Genomic DNA, 25,833 nt, shown 5'->3' on the forward strand with positions numbered 1-25,833 from the left:
ATTGGCACAATAACACTCAAGTGACTGGCAATTTCAAAACAAATGGGCCAAGTTTGAAGTTGTCTTGGTGTGAATGAAAAATGGGGGAAGATTTGATTTATAATTTGTCAATAATAATACAAAATGATTTATACAAAACCAATATACCAATCAATAATATGTACAGTACATTTATACAAATAATGTACATAATGAAAAATTGCTGGCAACTTTATGACTAACTTTAGCATTTCATAATATTAATTACCTATTTATTTATTTATTTAAATTTCGTTGCAGCCCTCCCATATACGCAACATTTGTATTTAAATTTCTTGTTAGGATTAAATTGTGATATGCAAAGAAAAGTATAGAAATGTGACAAAATAGGAGGAGAGAGAACAATGTGTGGTGTTTTATTTGTTGTTGCTTGGCTAGTGTGACATGTTGGAAAGAAATTATTAATAAAAAAAAGACAAAAAAATAAATAAAAATAACCAGTCACAGATCTGAGACCAGGCTACCTTCTCAGTGACATTATCTGACTTTTTAATTTTTTTACCTTTATTTAACGAGGCAAGTCAGTTAAGAACAAATTTTTATTTTCAATGACAGCCTAGGAACAGTGGGTTAACTGCCTGTTCAGGGGCAGAACGACAGATTTGTACCTTGTCAGCTCGGGGATAAGAACTTGCAACCTTCCGGTTACTAGTCCAACGCTCTAACCACTAGGCTACCCTGCCGCCCCACCTTACTATAGAGATACAAGAGACTGACTTGTCTGGTTTGAGATCCCTGTGGACGATGCCATAGTTGTGGAGGTACTCCAGAGCCAGCACCGTCTCAGCAAAGTACATCCTGGCCATGTCCACAGGCAGGGGGCCCATGTTCTTCAGCAGGTTGGCACAGTCACCTCCTAATGGCACACAGAGACAGATTTATTGACTTCATTCTGACATTGAAATATACTACAATGAAGTGCATTCAACATTTGTAAAATGATGAACGATTAATCCCAACCTAAAAAGTGCATTTGGTAAAAAATAGGGATGGACATTAACATGAACCAGTATTTCTACAGTAGTTTATCCCCCTGGGTGTCAGCATTCGGTCTTCCACCGATTTGGGTCCGTTAAAAAAATAAGAAAATAAGAAAAGGCTAGCTACCTTCCACATACTCCATGACCATGCAGAGGTGTCGTCGCGTCTGGAAGGAGCAGTACATGGAGACCACGAAGGGGTTCTCAGCGAAGGTCAGGATGTCTCTCTCCACGAAGGCCTGCTGGATCTGATTCCTCAGCATCAGGTTCTGTTTGTTGATCTTCTTCATGGCAAAACGCTGCTTGGTCTCCTTATGGCGCACCAGATACACAGCCCTGTCAGAGAGAGAGAGAGAGGCGGAGAGAGAGAGGAGTCAATATGTTCGACACGTAGCAAAGGCTAAGTTAAATCAACCATACATTACTCTGTCAGACAGAGAATGACGCGGTTAGCCATAAACGTGATAAAGGTGGCTTGAAATCACACATTCATAGCTCTGTAGGAGAGGGAATACATGATGTAAGTGCTGTGGTATATACTTATTTGAGGTTTAGGAACAGAAAAGGACAGGGCCATGAATTGAAGGTTGAAAATATGAGTACAAAATGTGAGTAAATCCAAATCACATATCCAATTCAAATCCTAATTCATATCCAGCTGAAACAGGTTTGGATTCCATCATGTAACTGTCCCGACGAACACCAGAGAAGTTTCTCTCACCCGTAGGCTCCGTTGCTGATGAGTTTGGTCATCTCAAAGTCCATCTCGCAGGGCTTTCGTCGGGATCGTAGGGCCGCGCTCAGACTCTGGGACTGGGAGTAGAGAAACTTTATTCTACTGAAATACATCAAACCTGCAATTAAAAACTTGAATGAAATATACCGAATACTCACAGAGTCATCCGTCTCTGGTGTTTCCGCTATCCCACTGTCATAACTGGTCATCTGAGCAATTTCTGTAGGAGAGAGAGAGAGAACAGCATTTCATTCGACTTTGCAATTTCAGCATTTTCACCTCCAAACACCAAACAGTGACCTTTAAATCCAGATGTCCTATATATACACACCTCAACATTTAGTCAAAGCCTACAGGGAGTTGACATTACTGCACATTTACACACTTTCTTTTTTTTGGCAGTTAAGAAAGAGCAATCTGTTGACTTTGTCCACCTAATAAGCTGAGTCTGAGTAATCCTAAATGAGAGGAAATGAGGTGGAAACCAGAAGTGGCAGCAACACATGTCAGACATCCATTAAGAAAACCACAACTCCAGAACACTCATGTGTGCACGTTCGTGTTTTGCGTATGTGTGTGCGTCTTGCATGTGTAGCGTTTATATACATGCACGTGTGTGTGCATCCCTTCCCATCAGTGATGTATGAACAGCAGGAGGTAGCGAATCAGGAGGGGGGGGTCGTTCGGTCGTCCCCACAGAGACCCTAAACCCATTTCCAATGCCACTTAACATCTGTCCCTGCCTAGAAGGCTGCTTCCAGCACTCCAGGCTACTGGACAAGGAAAACACACGGAATAAGCCCAGGGGAAATGAGTGGAGAGACATTGGCAAATGAGGACGGAGGTTAGTGAGCCAGTCTGTGTGTAGAACTGTTTCAGCTCTATAGGGAGACCATTCGTTTCTAATTAGTCAGAATGAACGTTGGGGTTTAATTTAAATTGAGAGAGAGCGAGAGAGAGCGCCATTAGGATGGCAGTCTGTTCAGTACAGGACACATGATACTCTACATCACGTTTGTCTTAGACCTTCTTCATTGGTGTTTAATACTAGCCTAACAGGTTATATTAGCCTTGCAAAAAAATATTTACTGTAATGCTGATGCAATATTTTGGTCGTTGTGGATACTGAAATGGTAGCTCGTACTTCTAGTACTAGTTCTTTCGTAGTAGTTATACTGCAGTAATACAAGTCATTCTTCTCTAAAAACTGATAAGATGTTCAGCTCCAGCAGTGCTTCCAAAACGTTTAGACCCCAATAGCCACAACATAATTACGATGTTTTATTTATCGTAGTACATTATCACAGTACATTACAGAGGGAGTTTTACGAGGAACAGAACGTGCAAGTTAATAAAAATGAGAAATTATTTTTCTCAAAATGTAGGCTTTAGTGTTCTGATGAAGCTGGTTGGGGTTAACTAGATTCTGTGTCAGGATCATATTATTATCATAGAATTAGATTTATCATACCTTCATCAGGTCATCAATGTAGCTGGGACTTCGAGAACACAAAGCATGACAAGTGATTGGATGATCCACAATACAATGGCTGCGTTACGATTCTCTACATTTCTCCAGAAGATTGCACTCGTTCAATCCCCCTCATGCATTTAAAAATCATTGGATTGGTGCAAGCATGGCTGGAGGGAGTTTCCACCATATTTCTCACTCCATTCCTTTGAAATCCACGAGGGGGTACACTTCGGGAAAAGGGTGAAGAATTGGAATGTACATCTTGATTACTTCCTTTATTAATGCAGCCCACCACTGGAATGAGTAACAGCCCTTACAGCTTTCATCAGAAAGCACTTTTCATTTCTGAACGTGTGATGTGCGGCTGCACCTCCACTAACTTTGGTTTAGGCCAGGGCTCTCCAAACGTGTTCCTGGAGAACTATCCTCATGTCAGTTTTCGCTACAACCCAAGTTGTAATTAACCTGATTCAGCTTATTAACCAGCTAATTATTAATCAAGTGCGTTATATTAGAGTCAGAGTTAAAACCTACAGGACGATCGTTCTCCAGGAACAGGGTTGAAGTTAAAACGACAGGACGGTAGTTCTCCAGGAACAGGGTTGGAGTTAAAACCTACAGGACGGTAGTTCTCCAGGAACAGGGTTAGAGTTAAAACCTACAGGACGGTAGTTCTCCAGGAACAGGGTTGGAGTTAAAACCTACAGGACAGTAGTTCTCCAGGAACAGGGTTGGAGTTAAAACCTACAGGACGGTAGTTCTCCAGGAACAGGGTTGGAGTTAAAACCGAAAGGACGGTAGTTCTCCAGGAACAGGGTTGGAGTTAAAACCTACAGGACAGTAGTTCTCCAGGAACAGGGTTGGAGGTAAAACCGACAGGACAGTAGTTCTCCAGGAACAGGGTTGGAGGTAAAACCGACAGGACGGTATCTCTCCAGGAACAGGGTTGGAGAGCCCTGGTTTAGGCACGGTCTACCTACTCCCTAAAAGGTCAAAAGTCAAACTTGACGTACCTTCCAGGGGGTCCCGTGTGAGACCCAGTTGGCTGATGATGTAGCGGGGGATGTCAGTCTTGATGCCCTGGCCCTCTTTGGCGTGACCCTCGGCAGCTTCCAACAGATGGTAGAACTCCTCTGGATCAAACTCCTGAGGAGAGGACAACACGGGGACACGGGTTTCACTTCTGGAACTCTTAGTTTTAAGTTCCAATGGGCATCGTCTGTGTGCTGTTGGCTTTTCTCTGGGTTGATGGTGATGTTACTGTGACAATAAGGACTAGCAGGAGCAAGAGGAGGATGGATTGCATCTATATGGCTTGTCACCACCAGATAGAACTTGTACTTAGTATTAGGACTCAATGGTTTAACTAGTCACACCACATGGTCAGGAAAAACTTCTGTCCCTTGGAAAAAAAAACCTGTCCCTAGTTGCCGTTTAATTTGTGCAACGTCTGAAGTCATGGCCATGTGCTTGGTAGCTAGCTAGCGACAATCAGGCGAGACATACCAGGCATTCCAGGAGGCGCGCCGGCCTGGCGATGACGATGAGGATCTTCTTCACCAGCTCTTTGATGAAGTTCACCTCCTGGCTCTCCGACCGGGACGTGGACTATAGATACAGAGAACAGAACACACTCGTTCGACATTTCACACGGACCTGTGAGCTGCTCACTGCTCGGGACTGTAAGCACCATTAAGTGAAAGGGAGGGAGTATAATAGGAAGCATGCATGAGGGGAGAGGACGTTGAGAAATACAGAACATCTATAAACAAGTTATTAATAGTTACCGATTAGAAATTGTGCGACGAAACTGACTTTGAATACCAGAGATGTAAGGGAACACTGTAAACCAAATTATTTTGGTGAAAGAATCGGTTTGATAGTTTCAAAGTCCTGTGCAGTGATGTGCACCGACATTGTACTTACAGTGTACTTATTACTATGGTAAAAGGTTGGTGGCTGCTAAAGTAAACCAGCGATAGCAGGTGGCACCACACTCTATACTACCCTTTACAGTTTCCTCATCTCCTTTCCTTCATTATTCCAGATTTTGTAGAGTAGAGGACACAAGGAAAGAAAACCCCTTTTGCATTACATTCATTATTATTACACTATTGAGATGTACCGAAAATGTCACCCACCTCCTGGAAGAGCCTCTCCAGCTTGTCGGTGAGCTCACAAAAGTAGCGTGACGTGACGTGGCCCAGGCGGCTCTTCTCCAGGCAGTCGCGGACCAGCTCGATGATCTGGTGGTGGGCGAAACCCAGCACACCGTCCGCCAGTGGCAACACGCTCTCCGGGGAGCTGGCCCGGATGATCTCCTGGATCCTCTCCTCCATCTGGGCCGTGGCCTGGAGAGACACAGAGGGGTGGAAAGGGTTAGAAGTAGAGAATGTGTTGAGAGAGGGTGACAAGGTTCAAAGGTGAAAAAGTCCAACTCTCTGCAACAACTGTTAAGACATTAGCATTTGTTTTGATAACAAATAACCATTGTTAATGCTGGAATCCTTAGATGTTACATCAATTTTTGGACTTATAAATTAATGATATATATACCCATCGATTCTTGAATAATATAACTTATAAATGCCTCATGCGCTTAGTTCAACTGTTGTACACTGTTGGAACCCCAAATATAAAATTGAAAACAAGGTAAACAAGTTAAATGTAAACAAACACTGTATAGCCTCAAACCATGGTTAAAACCATACATTCGATATTATGGAAGGTCAGTACTTGCATTCATAGCTCTGTCTATGAATGTGGGAGAGGTTACATTTCTTTAGCCCCACCCCTTAGCGTTTTTAGCTAAACAGGCGGCGGGGGGGGGGGTTCCATTTGTTATTGTTTCAATTAAGGATTCTAGCTTGAAGGCAATACGACATTATAGATCTAACTCAGTTGGCTCCTCACCTTTGGAAAGCGTTCCTTGTAGACGTGGTTCATCATAATAATCTCATGATCACAACAGGTTGGGGATCTTCCAGGGCTGCAAATACATAGAAATACAAAGGAATGATCAGTAATTATATTACAACACATGTCTTACAGCACGAATTCATTGGTATAGTTTGAATCAAATCTCATTTGAAAACTATTCACATAAAAGTATATAAACGGAGGATACTATTCAGCGACCGTTATCCCCGGCATCTATAAAGGTGTGTGACCTTGCCCGGCCTTCGTACGCACCTGAGACTGCGCGAGCGGGGTCGCATGGGCGTGGTCCCCCTCCGTCGGTCATCCCCAGCGATGCTCTCCGTGCAGAAGTGCTTGGAGAGGAAGTGCAGCTCGTCCGGCGTGGGCTGGAAGGGCAGCTGGTGAAGCTTCTCCTGTGATGAACAGGACGACTGGAAATGAAATGAATATACATTGAACGAGAAAAGATAAAAAGAAGAACGAGAGGCTAACGCTTTGTTTGACATCGTTGAGAGAATGGCAGTTTGCAGGAGAGATTTTTGTGACTGCTGTGTTCATTACGGCACCTATTCCCTTTTACAGGGTCTCCCAAACTAAGGACTGAAGCGTATGCGTGCTGAAATGGCTGTGACGGTACATGAAAGCTAACAAATTACTGTGAACTTTCCCCTTTCTTCTCAACACATTGTTCTGAAATAAAATCCAAAAAAGGACTCATCTTCAAGTGAGCTGCAAAGACCCGTAGCAACCAGATGTGTAAACATAGGCTGGACAAACACAGTTGCCAGTCTTTACTCCTTCGCCATAGTAAATTCTCTAACAGTAATCCTCACCAGCCTCCAACAAAACATCAAGTATTTATCGACTCTAAATGAATGTCCTCATAAAACTTGGCTGTAAACAAACAACCCATGACTTTGTGTGTGGAGGCGTGCTTACTGGGCTTGTGTGTGTGTGGTCAATCCTGCGTGTGAGTGTGACGCATAGGTGTCAGAGTTGACCATTTCCTGCCTGTGTGATTTGACTTTGTCAGTAAACAGATCAGAGGTGTGGGTGGTTATGTGCGTGTGTTTCTATATGTGTGTGCAAGAGTGCGTGGCCACGGACACGTTGCCGCGTGTGTCTTTGTTTATGTGTGAGGTACAGCTGTTGGCTTTGTGTCAGGGCCGTGTTTACTCCCTAAAAAAAACCTGCTGGCCCTAAACACATTTCTGGTGGTATGTCAACCTGGGAGACACGAGCAGAAGTATCTGTTCGCCCCTCATCTGACTTCCAATAGCCTACAGTACAGCACCGGTCACTGAAGAATAGACTAGAGGCAGTCTATCAAATTATCATTTCACATTGAAACATCTTGATTCAAATTAGTTCTTACATTTCCAGTGATTTGGTATCTGTATTTCTTGGGGGCGGGATGGAAACGGTTTTCCATCGGTATACTGTATGTGAAGGGGTTTAGGTTTAACCTTTTAGGCATTGCTTTAAAAAGAATCTAGCTAACCCATGTAATAATTCATTGAGTTGTAAGTAATTGTAGTAAAGTGAGTGGTAAGGTATGGTACATACAGAGACAGTGGAGCTGGGTGTATTGGTGCCATAGCCAGAGGAGGGCAGAGAAGCCAAAGACCAGCGTCGTCCATCAGTCCTTCTCAAACACACAGACAGACAGAGATAGAAGTCACCATTAACTTTGAACCCATCCATTACTAATCAGGAATGAGAACTGTAGTTATGAACAATATATTACAATACCGATGAACAAGAATAGGATTATACATAACTGCCCTTATTTGACTGAGCTTATTATTAAAATGTACAAAGTGAAATCTGCAAAGGCCTAAAAATCAAAGGTTCTGGGTGACCTGTGATCTATGTGCAGTAATGATCAGAGGCATGTCATATGCAACCTTCACTTTTCTGACGGAAAAGGCAGAAAATATTCAGCTTTTCAATAGCCTACTGAAGCAGTGTCCTTGACCTCTGCTACCTGCAACAAACACCTAGTAATAAGATGCCTTATTTTGCACTAACCAATAACACGGAACAAGAAAACAAACTCTCAAAGGAACAACACATGAGACGACATGTAGGGACAGATAAAAACCAATCAAAAGGGATTGTTCACCATTCAGATATACAGTGAAGAGCACTGTACACTGGGTACAGTGCTTTCAGAAAGTAATCAGACCCCTTGACCTTTTCCACCTTTTGTTATTTATTTATTTCACCTTTATTTAACCAGGTAGTTAAGTTGAGAACAAGTTCCCATTTACAATTGCGACCTGGCCAAGATAAAGCAAAGCAGTTCGACACATGCAACGACACAGAGTTACACATGGAGTAAAACAAACATACAGTCAATAATACAGTAGAAACAAGTGTATATACGAAGTGAACAAATGAGGTGAGATAAGGGAGGTAAAGGCAAAAAAAGGCCATGGTGGCAAAGTAAATACAATATAGCAAGAAAAACATTGGAATGGTAAATTTTCAGTGGAAGAATGTGCAAAGTAGAAATACAAATAATGGGGTGCAAAGGAGCAAAATAAATAAATAAATAAAATAAATACAGTAGGGAAAGAGAGTAGTTGTTTGGGCTAAATTATAGGTGGGCTATGTACAGGTGCAGTAATCTGTGAGCTGCACTGACAGCTGGTGCTTAAAGCTAGTGAGGGAGATGAGTTTCAGAGATTTTTGTAGTTCGTTATGTTACAGCCCTATTCTAAAATGGAATAATTTTTCCCCCCCCTTCATCAATCTACACACAATACCCCATAATGTCAAAGCAAAAACAGTTTTAGACATTTCTGCAAATGTATAAATAAAAAAACGGAAATATCACATTTACAAAAGTATTCAGACCCTTTACTATGGACAATTCCTTTGACCTCATGGATAGGTTTTTGCTCCGACATGGAGTGTCGACTGTTCGAAGCTTATATAGACAGGTGTGTGTCATTCCAAATCATGTCCAATCAATTGAATTTACCTCAGGTGGACTACAATCAAGTTATAGAGACATCTCAAGGATGATAAATAGAAACAAGATGCAACCGATGTCAATTTTGCGTCTCATGGCAAAGGGTCAGAATACTTATATAAATTAGGTATTTCTGTTATTTATTTGTAATAAATTGGCAAAAATGTCTAAAAAAACTCTTTCGGTTTGTCATAATGGGGTATTGTGTGTAGATTTTATGAGTAAAACTTTTATTATTTTTAATCAATTTTATAATGAGGCTGTAACCTAACAAAATGTTGAAAAAGTCAAGTGGTCTGAATACTTTTCCGAAGGCCCTGTATACAGTACACCATAATTACCTCGTATCCGCGCATATCGACTCGGTACTGGTACCCCGTGTATATAGCCAAGTTATCGTTACTCATTGTGTATTTATTATTACTTGTTATTACTTTTCTATTATTCCTCTATTTTATTACTCTCTGCATTGTTGGGAAAAGCAAACAGTGGCCTTACATGACGTTACCTGCCTGGTCTGTGGCAAAGACTGTGAATCATAACAATAAAGAAAACTCTATTCAAATAAAATGTGTTGAGTGAGGGGAGAACAAAAATACCTTTCAGGCTATTTGTGAAAGACTGAACCCTTGAACCTGCCTGTGATTTATATATCTGTATAAAGAGCCAGTCAGAAGACAGTGAGATCCTGCCTTCGCTTCTCAAAAGAACCGTTAACTGTCTGCATCAGACTATAATAGCACCAGAATTTGGTTTTGTTGTAAAAAAATATATATATTAATCGATCAAGATTCGTATTTTCTTTGTATCCCACATTTGTTATGATGTCTGTCAGATAATTACCAAGAGAAAGCAAAATTATGACCGAGTTGAAGTATGAATTACTTTCAGGAAATTGTTAAACGAAACAAAAAAAAACATCTTATTCCTGCAAGCATGATAGTTGAGCAGAGGTACTAATGCATTTCTTTATTACCTTCGTGCAAAGGAGAAGTGGGCTGAGGCACTAGGAGAGAAGTTTCTGGGGCTGTCTAGAGGACTCGTTCCTGTTGTTCAGAGGAAAAGCAGACAAACAAGATTAGAAGTAAAAAAATAAACCTGAAATAATAAATAAAAGCATTTGAAATTAATTAAGTTAATAATAATAATAATAAAGCCTAGAGCATAGAATCAAACCTATACCAAATTGAGAGTTGGTCTAAGCACTGTCACATTGATTCATTGATATGAAAAACCATAGAATGTCTAATAAAGTCCAATTTTTTCATCAATTTACTCTTAGCTATTTATTGTACTTTATACCGCATTTTAAATTTGATTGTGTTTCCTTGTCTCTTATCTGATGGAGCGTAATCGAGGAAGACTGAAAGCCTCTCAAATGGGACTGCTCGGCTTGAATCAGTAACTACATAATATTAACAATCTACATCGGCTTCGAATCATCGGGAGAAAAAAAAGAAATGTCACACACAAAAAAAAAAACTTTTCATTCTTTAAAATTGCAATATAACGTTTGCGTGCAATTGTCCCAACCAATGAATAATTCATGTTTTATCCCCCTCAGGTGTCAGTCAAAAAGCAAAGAGAAGTGTGAAATTACCCATCTTTAAAAAAAAAAGGTCTTTGTCGACAGAGGAATATGTCAACAGACAAAGACAATTCATTTACATGGCAGCTGGTTCTCATGTGTTGTAAAAGCAGCACACACAAAATAGCTGAATATCAAACATCTGAAAGCTACGAGGCAGCAGCGTACAGTACTTTCAGCTCAAGGAGCTAGGGGAAGAATGGACTTCTGATTTGCTTTACAAATGTGCTAGTTGTAAGGCACCACAAATGCATGACAGGTACTGTACTCTAGAAATACATCAAAGGTACACTACCTGCCTAGCACTAGCATGCTGATTGAAACTAATTATTAAAAATGTATGGATTGAATGTGGAATAAAGACCTGTGGGCTACATGTGTAGAGGGACAATACAATCTACTGTGAGAGTTGTCTATAGGCTAATACCGTATTCTAAATAGCTATGTAAATGAAAATGGCACAAACAAAGACAGTCTGGGTGAAGACATCTGGCTATAAAATACACATTTTCTGCCATCCATAAGGTGATGGCTATAGCCCTTAGCTAACAGACGCGAATATTCGGGGTCTTGGGGTTTTATTCCAGACCTTAATGTCCCATAGTGGAGCCTGAAGCATCCTCTACCCTTCAAATGATTCCTCTATCCCTCTCTTTCTCCAACCCACCATCCATATGGACAGCGTGCACTTATTACCCACAGCCCTACAGTTTGTGGCTACTGCCTCAGGCTACTCAACACATCAAACAGCGGGGCTTAGCCCAACGACAGCAATTAGGCTTTGTGTTCACTCACCGATAAGGTTAAGAACCAACCATCGGTTCAACGTTAATTAGACATAATGAACTCTGTAGCCGAAGGGGGGACAGTTAATAAACAGTTAATTAACTAAGGCCAAAGATGTCCAACCCCTGCGACGAGTCTGACGATAGCGAACGGGCTTTGCGGTACTGGGGTAACAATGGTGGTACTGGGGGAACAGAGCGAGGCTCGTTAGATGGTGATGAATGTCACCTGTTTAATTGTGGTGTAATTTAATCACAGCTGATGAGCGTTAATAAATAATCACCAGAATGGGACAGAATACACCTGAGGGAAAAGGAACACTTAACCCAATCCAGATGGAGGTCAAGTCCATTATTTGAGATTAATCCTGTATAATCAAATTCTAACAGCCATGGAGACACGGGATAATATAGATGAATTTTATGTGTTTCGAGAAAAGGTACCGGGATTGCTTATTTAAACAGTAGCAGTCGTAATAGAGTACGCGGAGCAGACTTAATCTGAACCAAATACTGTTTATGATTCATACGTAAAAAGAGTTCACTAACGATCCAGAATTCTTAATAGCTCAACTCAGCAAAAAAAAAGAAACGTCCCCTTTTCAGGGCCCTGTCTTTCAAAGATGATTCGCAAAAACCCAAATAACTTCACAGATCTTCATTGTAAAGGGTTTAAACACGGTTTAACATGCTTGTTCAATGAACCATAAACAATTAATGAACATACACCTGAGGAATGATCTTTAAGAGACTAACAGCTTACAGGCGTTAGACAATTAAGGTCACAGTTATGAAAACCTCGGACACTAAATAGGCCTTTCTACTGACTCTGAAAAACACCAAAAGAAAGATGCCCAGGGTCCCTGCTCATCTGGGTGAACATGCCTTAGGCATGCTGCAAGGAGGCATGAGGACTGCAGATGTAGCCAGGGCAATAAATTGCAATGTCCGCACTCTGAGACGCCTAAGACAGCGCTACAGTGAGACAGGATGGATAGCTGATCATCCTCGCAGTGGTAGACCACTTGTAACAACACCTGCACAGGATCGGTACATCCGAACATCACACCTGCGGGACAGGTACAGGATGGCAACGGCAACTGCCCGAGTGGCACCAGGAACATACAATCCCTCCATCAGTGCTCAGACTGTCCGCAATAGGCTGAGAAAGGCTGTACTGAGGGCTTGTAGGCCTGTTGTAAGGCAGACATCACTGGCAACAACGTTGCCTATGGGCACAAACCAAACGTTGATGGACCGGACAGGACTGGCAAAAAGTGCTCTTCACTGACGAGTTGCGGTCTTGTCTCACCAGGGGTGATGGTCGGATTCACATTTATCGTTGAAGGAATGAGCGTTACACCGAGGCCTGTACTCTGAAGCGGGATCGATTTGGAGGTGGAGGGTCCGTCATGGTCTGGGGCGGTGTGTCACAGCATCATCGGACTGGGCTTGTTGTCATTGCAGGCAATCTCAACCCTGTGCGTTACAGGGAAGACATCCTCCTCGCTCATGTGGTACCCTTCCTGCAGGCTCATCCTGACATGACCTTCCAGCATGACAATGCCAACAGCCATACTGCTCGTGATTTCCTGCAAGACAGGAATGTCAGTGTTGTGCAATGGCTAGCGAAGAGCCCGGAACTCAATTCCATTGAGCACGTCTGGGATAGAGGTCGACCGATTAATCGGAATGGCCGATTAATTAGGGCCGATTTCAAGTTTTCATAACAATCGGAAAACGGTATTTTTGGGGCGCCGATTTTGCCGATACCATTATTTAACTAGGCTAGTCAGTTAAGAACACATTCCTATTTTCAATGACGGCCTAGGAACAGTGGGTTAACTGCCGTGTTCAGGGGCAGAACGACAGATTTTCACCTTGTCAGCTCGGGGGATCCAATCTTGCAACATTACAGTTAACTAGTCCAACGCTCTAACCACCTGCCTCTCATTGCACTCCATGAGGAGCCTGCCTGTTACGCAAATGCAGTAGAAGCCAAGGTAAGTTGCTAGCTAGCATTAAACTTATCCTATAAAAAACAATCAATCATAATCACTAGTTATAACTACACATGGTTGAAGATTTTACTCGTTTATCTAGCGTGTCCTGCGTTGCATATAATCGATGCAACGCTGGGGGATGATTTAATAAAAGCACATTTGCGAAAAAGTCGTTGGACAACTGCACCTAACCATAAACACCAATGCCTTTCTTAAAATCAATACACAGAAGCATACTTTTTTAAACCTGCATATTTAGCTAAAAGAAATCCAGGTTAGCAGGCAATATTAACCAGGTGAAATTGTGTCATTTCTCTTGCGTTCATTGCACGCAGAGTCAGGGTATATGCAACAGTTTGGGCAGCCTGGCTCATTGCGAACTAATTTGCCAGAATTTTATTTAATTATGACATAATATTGAAGGTTGTGCAATGTAACAAGAATATTTAGACTTAGGGATGCCACCCGTTAGTTAATATACCGAACGGTTCCGTATTTCACTGAAATAAACGTTTTGTTTTCGAAATGATAGTTTCTGGATTCGACCATAGTAATGACCCAAGGCTCGTATTTCTGTGTGTTATTATGTTATAATTAAGTCTATGATTTGATAGAGCATTCTGACTGAGCGATGGTAGGCAGCAGCAGGCTCGTAAGCATTAATTCAAACAGCACTTTCGTGCGTTTTGCCAGCAGGTCTTCGCAAGCACAGCGCTGTTTCTGACTTCAAGCCTATCAGCCGAATGGCTGGTGTAACGATGTGAAGTGGCTAGCTAGTTAGCTGGGTGTGCGCTAATAGCATTTCAAACATCACTCGCTCTAAGACTTGGAGTAGTTATTCCCCTTAGTCTGCAAGTATTTGTGGAGCGATGGGTAACGCTGCTTCGAGTGTGGCTGTTGTCGATGTGTTCCTGGTTTGAGCCCAGGTAGGGGCGAGGAGCGGGACGGAAGCTATACTGTTACTCTGGCAATACTATAGTGCCTATAAGAACATCCAATAGTCAAAGGTATATGAAATACAAATGGTAGAGAGAAATAGTCCTATAAATACTATATTAACTACAACCTAAAACCTCTTACCTTGGAATATTGAAGCCTCATGTTAAAAGGAACCACCAACTTTCATATGTTCTCATGTTCTGAGCAAGGAACTCAAACGTTAGCTTTTTTACATGGCACATATTACACTTTTACTTTCTTCTCCAACACTTTGTTTTTGCATTATTTAAACCAAATTGAACATGTTTCATTATTTATTTGAGGTAAAATTGATTTTTATTATATTAAGTTAAAATAACTGTTCATTCAGTATTGTTGTAATTGTCATTATTACAAATATATATATATTTTTTTAAATTATTATTATTATTATTATTATTATTATTTATTTAATTGGCCGATTAATCGGTATTGGCTTTTTTGGTCCTCCAATAATCGGTATTGGAGTTGAAAAATTATAATCGGTCGACCACTAGTCTGGGACCTGTTGGATCGGAGGACGAGGGCTAGGGCCATTCCCTTCAGAAATGTCCGGGAACTTGCAAGTGCCTTGGTGGAAAAGTGGGGTAACATCTCACAGCAAGAACTGGCAAATATGGTGCAGTCCATGAGGAGAAGATGCACTGCAGTACTTAATACAGCTGGTGGCCACACCAGATACTGACTGTTACTTTTGATTTTGACCCCCCCCCCCCCCACCCTTAGTTCAGGGACACATTCAATTTATGTTAGTCACATGTCTGTGGAACCTGTTCAGTTTGTCTCAGTTGTTGAATCTTGTTATGTTCAAACAAATATTTACATGTTAAGTTTGCTGAAAATAAACGCAGTTGACAGTGAGAGGACGTTTCTTTCTTTGCTGAGTTTATTTTACTGAAGAAAAGAGCAGTTAACAATATGTCAAAGTAAAATGGTTACTGTAGGCACACACTATGGCTTTGCCATCACCTAAATGCCAAAACGGTTATAACCACTGCAACTAACATGATAACTGGAAATAACGGTCTTACCAAATGTACATGTACCTGCAATACGTTTGTGCCAGCCAGTGAAATTCTCCCATAGTTCAGCCCTGTCATTACCGTCACTACGTCTCACATAGTTCATCTTAAGGAATGAGCTCTCCAGCAAGGCAAGAATGTCTGACTACGCAAACAGAGGGCCGTTATCAGTGTTTGGCCTGTCAGGAAATAAAACACCCAGGCTGGAATAGATTAAATCCACCCTCTCCTCCCTGTGCATTTCCTTCGTGAGGCCTGCCACTTCTTGATCCATTACAATCACAATCCCTGCTGGTTCCAATGCCAGCGCTCCGATAGCACAGAGCACTCACCCTTTTTAACCATTGGCATCAGAGACTTGTCTTTGGCTGTACCACGAAAAGCCTATTGTTTACTCAAGCCTGCTTTTGCCTTTTGTCTTATGTGCAACCCAACTATAATGTGCTGATTTATTATTTTTCACTACACTGTCAATGTTTTTCAGTATGATTCTGAAATAATGCAGTTAGAGCCTTCAGTTTACAGTTTGGAACAAAGTAGCCTAGACTCACTTGCGTCTGGACATCAGGCTACAAAAGAAAACTTTACTAAAATAGTTGTACCGTCAGAGAGATGTGCTGTATTTCGCATCGTCTTACATTATTTTCAGATCCCATCCTCCTTTGAAATCAGTTTCAATGAAAGCATTTGCCATTATAATAAAAAATAATTGGAAAAGATTTCTTGCAGAAACAGCTAGTTTGTCACTTTTGTTATAGAAGACAGGTTGCTAACATTTCAGACAGTGTGTTGTGGTAAAGGTCTACAGAGAGAGCGAGACAGAGGAGGATCTTGCGGGTGGCTAATGAATCAGAAACAGATTGCACTCCTGAAGAGTACCGTTTCCAGACACTGCTTCTGCATTTACCCACAGACAATGGCCTTCATTCAGGGGTAGAACACTCTGGCCAACCAAAGCCTCTTTGCAAAGCACAACATTCATTCTGTCTTTTACTCAAATCGGACACTTCACACACACCCATCAATACAAATGCCTGTACTGTACAGTACAACAATTATTCACACACAGACAAGCCTTACCTGTATGCGATGAGAGGGGGGAGTGAGGTCGCGGAAGCGCCGAAGACTGACCACTTCCTATCAGGCTTTTTCTGTTGCTCGTCCTGCAGCTATGAAAACACAGACAGTAAGAGGTTAGACAGCTAAACTGGTGAGAAAGAGGCAACAAAGTCTCATTGTCAGCCAGTGAGTCAGAGTGTTTTATTGTCTAGGTAAACATGCCAGATGTAATCGTAGCTACTTAAGATGCACTTGACATTTCACTGCACCAATACATCACTCTCATCCACAAAAATGACTTCCAGTACACACTGTAAAAGAAAAACATTAAAGACATGGAAACTCTTAACACTTTTTTCCTCGTTCTTAGATTGATATAGGTTAGCACTTGGAGTATGATGAAGTTGCCCGAGATGCCATTTTCCCCCTAAGGGAAGGCTAGGGCTGGAGCAGAATGAGGTGACCCTACATCTGTGGGGAACTTCTACCTAGAGCTTCGCAAGTCCACATAACCCAATTCTAGAGGCCCAGATCTCTCCTATAGGTCAATGTGACCCACCAGATATTCCCCTATAGGCCAATCTGCCACAGAAGGTACCACCAAATATACCCCTATAGGCCAATGAGACCCACCACGGCTACGTTAACGCACGCAGCCCAATTCTGATATTTTTCCACTAATTGGTATTTTGACCAATCACATCAGATCTTTTTCAATGCTGATCAAAATACCAATGTGACCAACCAGATATCTCCTATAGGCCAATCCTGTCCTAGCAGGCCCCAACCAGCAGGATCCATTAAACATCATTATAACCCCCCCGAGCACTATATGACCAGGCAGTCTCAGCAACATGAGTAACGGATTCATAATGAAAAAAGTCCTCATTAGTGCCTCTGGTTAGTCGAAGATGGGCCTCGTCTGTGGATTATTAAACACTGCAGACCTGATTCTACAGCCGGAGGAAGCTAAAAATACTGCACAGCTGGTAGTGAGCAAATTCAGTTAACAGTGACTTTCATGTAGAAAGAGGTAAGTGATGATTCTATTGGGGAAAGTCAATTTGCATATTCATTGAACACACAAAATATAGGGCTGAGGGCTGGCACAATTACCGTATACCTTTGTAACTGACGGTTATGGATGAAGACAGTCATGAAAATAAAATAACCGTCATAACCATAAAAACTCTAACGATCAGCTGACTGAAGCCCCATTTCCATTCACCAATATGTGACTGCAGCTATCGTTGCTAGCTAGCAAGATGTTGAAGAATGATACATAAACAACGCATGTCTCAATTGTCTCAAGGCTTAAAAATCCTTCTTCAGCCCATCTCCTCCCCTTCATCTACACTGATTGAAGTGGATTTAACAAGTGACATCAATAAGAGATCAAGCATAGCTTTCACCTCAATTACCTCGACACCGGTGCCCCTGCACATGGACTCTGAACCGGTACCCCTTGTATATAGCCCCGCGACTGTTATTTACTGCTGCTCCTTAATTATTTGATTTTATCTCTTTCTTTTTTTTTAAGGTATTTTCTTAAAACTGCATTGTTGGTTAAGGGCTTGTAAGTAAGCATTTCACTGTATTTCAACTGTTGTATTTGGTGCAAGTGACAAATACCAGATGAATCAAATTGTCAGTCGATGTCATGGAAAGAGCAGGTGTTCTTAATGTTTTGTATACTCCGTGTATTTTCACTACAGACATCAATACCCACATCGCGCTGCAGTATATAGCTTTCCCAGATGACATAGAATGAGAAAATAGCCCATTCCTTAAAACATGGGACAATTCACTGCAAGGTCAGACCTCAATGTCATTGCGCAACCTCCAGCTCAGCAGAGAGCCATGTCGTTTCCCAGAGAATTAAGCTGACATTGAAGCACATTTCATACAGTGTGAATATAACTAGACATCTTGTCCATTTCAGTGTTTTAGGATAGGAGCTGAGGCTTTGATAGAGAGCGAGTGAGAGTACGGCGCAGTAGTGTGCCGCATCATGGCTAGAGGACAGTGTCATTCCACAGACGAGCATATACAGGAGTATACTCGGTGTGTCACGCACACGCACACTGGCTGTCTGTCAGGTCTGTGGCGAGGCAGCTGCTACAGTTGACATTGCACCAAGGGGTGCTCCGATCTTAATGCTCTCTCAGTGAGGAGTCACTGCCATGTGAGAGGATTGCATTAGGTGTGCTTCAGGCATTCACCCCTTCTCCTCTGAACACTAGCCATTTTTCTGCTGTAGGATTTTCAACATAATGGCTCAATTCCAAATCTACCCTTGGCACTTCACATAGATCTGAATGGCTTTGTAGAATCAATCAATCTCAATCTCATATTTCCACATGCATCAATATGGCTACCATTGTTCCTTTACCTAAGTAGGCAAAGATAACTGAACTAAATGACTACCGCCTCATAGCACTTCTGTCATCATGATCTGCTTTGAGAGGCTAAGCAAGGATCATATCACCTTATCGGCCACCCTAGACCCATTTCTTTTTATTTTCTTTTTATAAATTCTACCCACTTTTCTCCCAAATTTCGTGGTATCCAATTGTTTGTATTGACTATCTTGTCTCATCGCTACAACTCCCTTATCGGCTCGGGACAGACGAAGGTCGAAAGCCATGCTCCTCTGAAACACAACTGCACTGCTTCTTAACACAGTGCGCATCCAACCCGGAAGCCAGCCGCACCAATTTTCCGGAGGGAACACCGTGCACCTGGCAACCTTGGTTAGCGTGCACTGCGCCCGGCCCGCCACAGGTGTCGCTGGTGCGCGATGAGACAAGGATATCCCGACTGGCCAAACCCTCCCTAACGACGCTCGGCCAATTGTGCGTTGCCCCACGGACCTCCCTGTCATGGCCGACACAGCCTGGGCACGAACCCAGACTCTCTCGTGGCACAGCTAGCGCTGTGATGCAGTGCCCTACCATGCAGGTCCAGAGATGATGCGATCGCCATTACACGGCCCATCTGGACAAAAAGAATACCTATGAAAGAATGATTTTCATTGAATCAGCCCAGGACATCCACATCCGGCTTCTTCACCTGCGGGATCGTCTGAGACCAGCCACCTAATGAAACTGAGGAGTATTTATGTCTGTAATAAAACCCATTTGTGGGGAAAAAACTCATTCTGCATTGGGTGGGCCAGTCTCCCAAGTGGGTGGGCCTATGCCCTCCTAGGCCCACCCATGGCTGTGTCCCTGCCCAGTCATGTGAAGTCCATAGAATAAGGCCTAATTAATTAATTTCAATTGACTGATTTCCTTATAAAACTGTAACTCAGTAAAGTCTGACATTTTGGCCGGTTGCGTTCAAATTTTTGTTCAGTATACATCTCAAAAGCTGTTACAGACGTGCCAATGTGAGTAAGTCAACTATAGTTTGTTTGAATCCTAGCTCCTTGCACATGAAGGAACCATTGCATCTCCTTCCATGTTATCATAGGGGATGCTTTTGGTGGAATTTGCATTTAAGTGAATCAAAAGCCACGTTATAAATCAGCCGAATCCTACATTTATTTGTGGGCTTAGAGAACTCACTAAACTCACTTCCAATACATCATCCACAGGAGTATGCTGTTTGTTTGGCTTGGACACACACCCCCCCCCCCCCGCCCCATAATACCACATGCTTTTTGTCTGATTATACCAAAGGACAATAGGATTTCAGAGACACGGCAAAATAATGGGATTGCTTTCACAGAGCCAACAGTGTGACATGGTCATAGAGGATAGAGAGAACGTTTTCTAACGAACAAGCCAATTTATCTTTAAGTGTTTGTTCATGTGCAATGGAGGCTGGCTGATGAATAACATTAATGATAGCGATCCGTCGCATACAGCTGTCTTCAACTCTGGAAGGAATTACGAAAAAAGCACTGCCTCACAAGATATGACTTGAGGTGGTCAAACAGTTGTCATTAAGTCAGCATCGTTTCGATTAGACATTATAAGAGGGTCAAACATGCTTATGACAAGTCTTACAAGCCATAATAATAATAACCACATTATCCTTGTTCAGACTTACCAAGTGGTAGAGCATTAATAAGGGTTTGAGAGAGACGATCAAAATATGACGTCACATATTATGTCTATGGATAAAACAGTGAAATTAGTTCGCATTACCCTTATGTCAGGGTAGCCTAGTGGTGAGAGCGGTGGACTAGCAACCTTCCGGTTGCTACTAGGCTACCCTGCAACCGGAAGGTTGCAAGTTCAAACCCCCGAGCTGACAAGGTACAAATCTGTCGTTCTGCCCCTGAACAGGCCGTCATTGAAAATAAGAATTTGTTCTTAACTGACTTGCCTAGTTAAATAAAGGTAAAAAATAAAACTCATAAAGGGATTTTCACCTATGGAAACTCCTGGTCAGTCATGTGGCCCGGTCCGTTTCACAATGGGCCGGGCCATTGTGAAATGTCAATCAGGAGAGCCAAAACCAAAGAAATATCAGAAGAAAACTGAACCCAAGGCCTATCTTGGCGTGGACAGAGAACTGCTGTCATCAGGGTCGTATTTATTAAGGAACAGCGTCGCAAACATTTTTCAACAGAAAACAAAAACAAGCCTTTCTTATTGGACAAATTCAAGTAAGTCCTCCCTATTTCGGGTACGTTCTTCCATTTGGTGCCATATCAATAAGACCCAGGATGTGGCTCCCAGCCATGAAACATTCATCAGGATAGCCAACTGAATAATATCCGGTTCCCATGTGCTCATTCAGCGAGGATCAGGTTTAACCCAGTCTATTTACATCAAGAGAGTGTCACACTTCTGCCCAGTGGACACACCCACAACGGCCCATCTCTGCACACACACACACCCCTAAAGTATTGTGATTAAACATCTGCTCAATCTACTCCCGAAGTCCCCCACTCTATGTCCCCATTCTCATAGAGAACGTTTACCCCCACAAAGCAACAGTCTAACTGGAGAGGCAGTGACAGGCCAGGCAATGGCAACATGATTCTAGCGTATTGTTTTATGTCTGTAGGATGGTGGTATGCTTTGCCACTACACAGTACAGGCTAGGCTATATTAGATATATTGTGCCACTCTTGGAGTACAAATGGACATTGACAAAGGCTTCTCTAATGTTAAAAGTCAACACCCATTTTAGAATGACAGCCTTCATCAGTGTTATTTTCCTTTGACATGGTATACAGCTCAGAATGACAGGTTTGAAAGGGGGAAAGAAAAGTAAAAAACATGATTGTCTAATGATGCTTCAAACTGGGGATAAAGGAGCCCTGGGCAAAGATGATACAGAGAAAGTAGGCCAGTGCTGACTGTAAGCTGTGTGCTGCATGCTGCAGATGTATGAGATTCCTGGAACAGCTCCATGCTTGGTTTGCAAGTCTCAGTGATATGCAAAATCCGTCCGTCGTAGACTCATTCACTGGCGCTGTTGTTCTCCATGTGAATTCGGCACTTCGCTAGCTAGCCAGCCATCTGTCTCTTCCGCAATGGAATTTAGCGGGGTTTTTTTGCGTGAAAAAGGTAATGCCAGGTTGAGGAGCTGTGACAACATGTGACCTGTTTCGGAAAGCAAGGCGTATGTCGCCGTCACTACTTCAAAAGGAAATGCATTTTAACGTCTTATGGCTGGGGGCAGTATTGAGTAGCTTGGATGAATAAGGTGCCCAGAGTAAACTGCCTGCTACTCAGGCCCAGTTGCTAATATATGCATATTATTAGTATATTTGGATAGAAAACACTGACGTTTCTAAAACTGTTTGAATGATGTCTGTGAGTAAAACAGAACTGGCAGGCAAAAAACCTGAGGAGAAATCCAACCAGGAAGTAGGAAATCTAAGGTTTGTAGATTTTCAACTCTTTGCCTATCAAATATACAGTGTCTATGGGGTCAAATTGCACTTCCTAAGGCTTCCACTAGATGTCAACTAGTTGGGCCCAAGCTTGCTGTGCAACATTAAAACCTATTCAGTCGGTCTACAAACAGGCTCGCGAAGTGCTTGATAGGAAGCCCAATAGCCATCATCACTGTTACATCCTCAGAAAGCATGAGCTCCTGAGTTGGGAAAATTTTGTGGAATACACCGACGCATGTCTTGTCTTCAAGATCCTAAATGGCCTGGCTCCGCCTCCACTCAGTATTTTTGTTAAACAGAAAACCCAAACATATGGCAGCAGATCCACAAGGTCTGCCATGAGAGGTGACAGTATAGTTCCCTTAAGGAAAAGCAACTTTAGTAAATCCACTTTCTCTGTGAGAGCTTCCCATGTCTGGAATACACTGCCATCAGACACACAACTGCACCACATATCACACGTTCACAAAATGCATGAAGACATGGCTAAACGTCAATCAGATTTGTGAACATAGTCCCTAGCTGTGTATTGCCGCTTTCCATGTTGTCAGTTGTCTGTAGCTTGTGAGGTGTGGAGACACTTTATTGCTTTTATGAATTTTGTCTTGCTGCTTTTTGTTCTATGTCTTGCTTGTCCTATGTTGCGCTGCGTGTGCTCACTGCTCAATGATTGTCTATATTCTAATTGTTTTTAATAACCTGGCCAGGGACTTCGATTGAAAATTAGCCGGCTGGCTAAAACCGGCACTTTTACTGAAACGTTGATTAATGTGCACTGTCCCTGTAAAAATAAAATAAACTCAAACAGTCTTTAGAACCTTGTTTGATGCTTCTACTGTGAAGGAGGGGGGAATGGGAGCTGAATGAGTTGGTGGTCTTGCAGAGTGGCGTGAGCTGACCACACGCGTTCACATGAGTTAGCTTGAGTTCCATTGCATTTCTGAAGACAATAGAATTCTCTGGTTGAAACATTATTGAAGATTTATGATAAAAACATCCTAAAGATTGGTTCAATACATCGTTTGACATGTTTCTACAAACTGTAATATAACTTTTGACTTTGTCTGAACTAAGTGATCGCACATTGAGCATTTGGATTACTGGGCTAAACGCGCGAGCAAAAAGGAGGTATTTGGACATAAATTATGTACTTTATCGAACAAATCAAACATTTATTGTGGAACTGGGATTCCTGGGAGTGCATTCTAATGAAGAAGTGTAGGAATGAAGAATGTGTATCAGTTTCTATTTAGGCTTATGTCGCCCATTCATTGTCAGAGACACAGTAGGACCCAAAGCATAATCAGTGATCTAACTCCCCCCTGCACTGGTCTGGAGCAATGAAGTGGTGACGCAGGGTACCATACTAAACCACATATTGCCTCTAATTCCTGTGGCATAAGCTTGCAACTTCTAAAGGAGGATCCACTGTAGGCCAAGGACTAGATAGTGTATTTTTACCTGAAGTTTTACCTTACTGTAGGCTACTACTTTTAGTCTTGAATCTTTGGTTGTGTACTACTCTACTCACTCTGTTTAGCACATGTGAATCCTTAAAAGAGATGCTAAGGTTTAAGAGAGTGTGAACGATGCTGAGTGGGTGTAGACAAAGAAGAGCTCTCCAGTACATGTACCAAAACAATCAAGGGCCATTTTCTCAAGTTTATCAACTTTCAAAGTAGAATTACTTTCTATTGTTCCTCAACTTCAGTGTATGATATACCATTTTCTATAATAATAAAAATAAAAAAATCACACATTTAGTCTTCTTTGAGAGAGGCAACAAAGGAACACTGCTGAGAGATAAATTGTGTGGAAATCGCTCTGCATTTGTCTTGAAAGTTGTTGTGCTGTTCATACACTCTATTACATGAATTTCCTGCATTCACTAGCTTTTAGTTCAGCAAGGCTTTAAATTTCCTTTCCTTAGTTTAGAACACTGCTTTGCTTTCCAATCCGAGAATATCCAAAGCCTTTCTTATCTTGACCCCATGTCAACAACAAGAAGTCATGATTCATCTAATTTTTTTTACGTCTTCGAGCTTTGCTTCCTTGTCAAGTGAGCTGACGTCAGCCCAATATACAACAGACAGGCACAACACAGAAAGAAGGAGCAAGAGGGAAACAGACAGAGAGAGGGAGAGAGAGATGACGTGCTCTCCCTTTCCAGCTATTTGTTGCAAATGCACTATGGGGCATCAAATAAATAAAAAATTGGTTGCGTACACATACATTTTGCAGATGTTATCGAAGGTGCAGCAATTTTCTTTTGTTTCTAGCTCCAACAGTGCAGTAATACCTAACAATACACACATCCCCAAAAATGTTTAGAAATTAAGAAATAACAGAATGAGCAATGTCATATATATATATCAACTCTCAAACTTTCATTGCTCATTCTGTTATTTCTTAATTTCTAAACATTTTTGGGGATGTGTGTATTGTTAGGTATTACTGCACTGTTGGAGCTAGAAACAAAAGAAAATTGCTACAAAATAAAATAAAATGGTGTGAGACAGACAGTAAAGAAAAGGTGTGTATAGCACTAGTTATATAGGATCAGCCGTAACTAGAATAAGGTATATACAGTATATATACAAAAGTATGTGGACACCTCTCAAAATAGTGGATTTGGCCATTTCAGCCACACTCGTTTCCGACAGGTATATAAAATTCGAGCACACAGCTATGTGATCTCCATAGACAAACATTGGCAGTAGAATGACCTTACAGAAAAGCTCTGACTTTGAATGTTGCGCCATAGGATGACACCTTTCCAACAAGTCAAATTTCTGCTATCCTAGAGCTGCGCATGTCAACTATACATGCTGTTATTGTGAAGTGGAAACGTCTAGGAGCAACAAAGTGGTAGGCCACACAAGCTCACAGAATGGGACCGCTGAGTGCCGAAGCGCGGTCAACACTCACTACCGAATTCCCAACTGCCTCTGGAACATCAGCACAAGAACAATTCGTTGGGAGCTTCATTAAATGGGTTTCCATGGCCAAGCAGCCGCACACAAGCCTTAGATCACCATGTGCAATGCCGAGTATCGGTTTAAGTGGTGTAAAGCTCACTAAACACTACAGCATACAATGACATTCTAGATGATTCTGTGCTTCCAACTTTGTGACAACGGTTTGGAAGGCCCTTTCCTGTTTCAGCATGACAATGCACATAGCGAGGTCCATACAGAAATAGTTTGTCGAGGTCAGTGTTGAATCACTTGACTAGCCTGCACAGAGCCCTGACCTCAACTCCATCAAACACCTTTGGGATGAATTGGAAAGCGAACCAGGTCTAATCGCCCAACATCTGTGCCCGACCTCACTAATGCGCTTGTAACTGAATGGAAGCAAGTTCCCGCAGCAATGTTCCAACATTCAGTGGAAAGCCTTCCCAGAGGAGT

The 25,833-nt window shown here is 42.0% G+C and overlaps 1 pseudogene; it reads right to left on the reverse strand.

Moving 5' to 3' along the window:
* The window catches only part of LOC135544656 (microtubule-associated serine/threonine-protein kinase 1-like), a 172,793-nt pseudogene that overhangs the window by 19,490 nt on the left and 127,470 nt on the right, over positions 1–25,833 (reverse strand).

Source organism: Oncorhynchus masou, chromosome 8 (genome assembly GCF_036934945.1).
Source record: "Oncorhynchus masou masou isolate Uvic2021 chromosome 8, UVic_Omas_1.1, whole genome shotgun sequence".
In the NCBI taxonomy this organism is placed as follows: Eukaryota; Metazoa; Chordata; class Actinopteri; order Salmoniformes; family Salmonidae; genus Oncorhynchus; species Oncorhynchus masou.